Raw genomic sequence first — 4,625 nt, 5'->3', positions numbered from 1 at the left:
TGCATCTTGTGATGTCTATTTAAAATGTTTTTGATGTCTCCAATTGAACCTGTTACAAATTTCCCTATAAATAGAGGAGATTTGAAGTGTTCATACTTCTAAAAAATTGCTGTACTAGGAATATATCAACAGGAATGTTTAAAATCAGCTGCATCTGTAAAGGTTAATGGCTTCTCTTTGATGGTAATTTTATATTCACTATCTTCTTTAAAGCCTTGCATGTACAAATTCTCTCAGTAGAAGCTGTGTTTTTTCTCTCTCTATACAAGAGAAGTTTGTCAATTCAAGAGCAAAGTATAATATGTAAAACTTAACATTTGAGTAAAGGTGCATAGACTGTTTTGTATAAATGTATATTATATAACCTTCTTCCTGCCCAAATTAATACTGTCATTTTTCCTGAAGCATTTGTGACTGGAATAGAAAGCCCCGATTTTTGTGTTGGATTTGGTCCAAAAGCTTGAGAGTGCAATTGTTTCCTTGTGATGTTCTTCAAAAGTGAAACTATGCCAGTTAAATACGCACAAATAAAGTCAGAACACTGTTGGGTGCCTCATCAGCATATACTAATTATATAATTATAGTTCTGGTTTTTTATTGCTAGTTACATGTTTATCCACACTGAGGTTTTCTGTTGGCTAACAAGAGATGTGGTGATAGAATCTCAGCCTTAACATCAAATATGCAGCCTAAACTCAGTTTTTCTCACATGATATTAAATCATTAATTTTAATAATGCACAGTATTATGTTTGGAATCCTTGGTTACATGTCTGTGGCTTTTGATTTATTCACTTTTAACTTTTACTTAACAAATGAAGATGCACACACATGATCAGTGAAATCTCTTACAAATTGGGGGAAGGTACACCTTTTTCATATTCAACTGAGAGTTTTATCTCAACTGTCAGAAAAGAAGCAGTTGAGACAGCTCTCTCCACAGAGATATAAAGAACGGTGTAAGTGCTGTGCACTGAATTCCAGCTAAAAGGAATCAAAACTACCTTGTGTTGTCCAGATTTGTTTCGGATTTAACCAGCTGCTCTATATGATGGCTAACATTTGTTTAAACCATTGTTTTTGACCCAGTTTCAGTGTAGTTGACCAGTTGGCTGACACTGCTAGTTTCCTATCACAGACAGGAACTGTTGTTCCAATTAATCTTCCTATTGAATTTTGAATGCTGCATTGTGCTGTGAAGCCTAAGGTCCTCCAGGAATGCCAGGTGCACCAAACTGGAATCTTAACAGTTGAGAATCTACTGCATCTCTTTGTATGCTGATCTTACTAAGGAGACAGTAATAAGAAAATCCTTTTTGGTTTGGGTTTTTGTTTTTTGTTTTTTTTTTTTTTTTCTTCCTTCTGTCTTTTACAACTGGAGAGCAGCAAGATCTTAATTGCATGGGCCTCAAGCTTTATGATTGTCAACATTAAAATTGAAAAGGGCTTGGATAGCTAATGCAGCAGATGCACAGCTTGGTTTTTGAAATTATGTAATCCAGAAAAATGACTGATAAATGTTAGATACCTAACATGATCTTTGGACACCTTATATATGAAATTGCTCTATGTTAATAGAGCATAGCGAGAGTCAGTTTCACATAGAGCACAGTTTGGTTTTTTTACTTCTTCCGCTAAGATAATGGAAATATTCAAAGGAGAATTTGAGTCCCCTTCCTAAGAAGGTGGCTTTTTATCTGTTGTTTGTTTGTTTGTTTGTTTTTTGGTTTTTTTAATGTATATATTCGGCATGATTCTGTACTGTACACTCTACCTTAAAGTCTTTAAGTTGTGTTTGAGCTCAGACCTTCTTTTCCTCCAATCACTTTCCTAGGACTTGGATGGCTTCTTTAGAATGAGCATGCTGACAATGGAAGAGAGTTGATTATTGTCACTATAGTCTTCAAACCCTAGAAGTGAAATTGAGTGCAAGAACTTGCAGAGCACTAGTGCCAACGGTAATATATTTTAGAGATCAAAAAATAACTAGTACTAAACCTCATTACCCTTTCATTAACTTACTAGAATACTACAGCACTAGGCTGCAACTGAAATTGTACGAGATGATCTGACTGCCTTTAATTAAGTACCTTCAGAAGGGTATGTTTTATTGGCCAACTCCAGCTCCTGTCTATTCTGCAGCATATTATGACAAGTAAGATTGCTCCCAGATCTAGAATATGTCAAAACAAAAGGTACAGCAGGTAAACTACCGTAATTAGGTTTTCTAGTATCCTCAACCATTGACCTGAAAATGGAAGTCTAAAGAGATTTTGAGAACTCAAGGCTAATAAAAATGCTGAATAAGATTAGAGATTCATCTTTGTGGTAGGTGTATCTGTGCTGTGTCCAACTAATCATACCTTTTCATGGCAGTAATATTTCAAACCTCTGGAAACACCAAAATCATTGATGGAGGAAGAAAAAGTTTAAAGCTCAAAAAAAAAAAAAAAAAAAAAATCCTAATCTTTATGTTTTATGATGTTTCTTTTACCTAAGCCTAATTGAAATGGAAGTAAATGATCCCCATTGTGTTGCTGACTGCATATCACCATATCTACTTTGCACTATAGGACTCCCTACAAAATATGGGTGCATACCTGTAGTACTTCAATATGTTTTGCATAGTTCCGTTGTGATAAAATTACATTTGCAGGATACCAAATTATTTTGAAGACTGGCAGCATTCATAATTCCAATGAACAATTTATTTTTATAACAAAGGCCCTGCAACTCAAAATTGTGATGTTGTAATGGAACTTAGAGACTGTCAGGAAACTTAAAAGAACAGTTTCAGATTTCTAGCAGTGTATTCCTTAACTGTGCAGTTTGATGGATAATTTAAAACAAATCAGACTATTAAGTGATACTATGAAATGGAAAATTTAATTACCCTTATCTGCAAAGTTTTGTCATGTGGTAGAAAGAGAGACATGAATTTGGACTAATTTTAGCTTTGCCTGTAATACCACACCAGGAACTCTTGTAGTTTGGTTTTGCCAGAGATACAGTTGTCTAACCTTGTATTTTGTTACTGGGTATGCCAACATACTTTGTTATTCCAAAAAGAAAAGAAGTGCAAATAAACCTGAAGTAACCTAAAAAAATAATTTTAGAGAGTTTTATAGTAAGTTATGGTATGTCTGGTAAGACAGCTTGCTTTGATAAGTCATTGTTCTTATCCCTACATTCTGAGAAGGATTTATTTTTAATTGGTACTTGATTAATGCTGCTAATAACACCAACATCCTAAGATTGCTGAAATAAATGTGCCTACAGGAACTTAACAGTACAACAAGACAAATTATTTTGAAATGGTGTTAAAATGTGAGTATCAGTTGGATCTAAAATACTGATTCTTCCATGTTCACTATGAGGGAAGGTAGAAAGGTCCCTGTCTTGAACCTTTCTTGCACAGAAGATGTGAATGAAAAACTTTCTGGACAAGTTGCTGAGAATAAATACAAAGATCAGATGGTAGTCTTGTGAAGTCCTGAAGGAACTGAAATTTGAAACTATAACTATTATCTGTGACTTACACATTTTATTCAAAACTCTCTCTACCTAAATAATATGTGTCAGGTTTTTGTTCTTGGTTTATTGGGTGTTTGGTGTGTCGTGTCCCTCCCTCCAAGAAAAAAGTCTTTATAAATAGTGCTATGAACAGAAATGATATAAAAATGATGCGTCAATTGGCTATTTTAGATGTAATTCACTTTCATGTTCTTCACAGGAGTGATGAATATGAGAACAAGGTGATTCAAGTGGTCCTGTTTGGATTTCAAAAAGGTCTCAAGTTACAGAGAGGCAACAACATACTTAAAGACATAAGTATCTTTTGTTTGAGAAACAAATCTGCAGGGTGGAATTAGCTTTTCAGTCTACAGGAGAGAGAACAGGCCTCTAAAATCTTAAGTGGTGCAGAGAAAATGTATAATTTTTCAATGTTTTACATACAGAGGCAGATCAACAAATTCATGAGGATGCAGTTTAAAAATAAACAAATACATTTTCACATAGCAGATTTTGAAATTCATTGGCAACTTTTTGACTACCAAAGCTAACTTCGCACCTGCTCAAATTCAACACAAGAAATGCATTCTATTAAACATAAAATAGTATAGTGTGTAGAAAAATCCCTGAGCTAAAGCCTGCTAACAGCTGAGAAGAGGGTATCCTTGGAGTTAGCCTTGTTTTATTGTTTCTTTGGTGGTCACTGGGCCACTGACAATGCCAGGTTTGTTCAGGTGAATATCCTGCTCTTGCACAGAATGGTTGTTCTTAGTAGTGATTGCCAGTATGGAATTCAAACTTTTCTTTCTCTTGTGTTTGTCAGTGTTTTATGATTAATTGAATACATTATTTAGAGTAAACAAAGGACACAAACAACTTCCCCGTCAAAGCTAATGAAGATTTACTACTGACCAACATGATCTACAGTGGTCATCATACTTTTTAAAACAAGTTATGCTCACATACCTATGTGTGGCTAAATTCCACAGATTCAAAATTTTTGTCTAAGATTGGAGAAGTATTTAAATTATGATTAAATATATTTAGTACTATATGTACATTTTACTCTCCTAAAGCATCCTGGTAAAACAATGGCTTGACTTGATAAATAAG

Source organism: Athene cunicularia, assembly GCF_003259725.1.
Source record: "Athene cunicularia isolate RWA chromosome Z unlocalized genomic scaffold, athCun1 chrZ_part1, whole genome shotgun sequence".
Classification (NCBI taxonomy): Eukaryota; Metazoa; Chordata; class Aves; order Strigiformes; family Strigidae; genus Athene; species Athene cunicularia.
Note: the sequence above shows the minus strand (reverse complement) of the source record.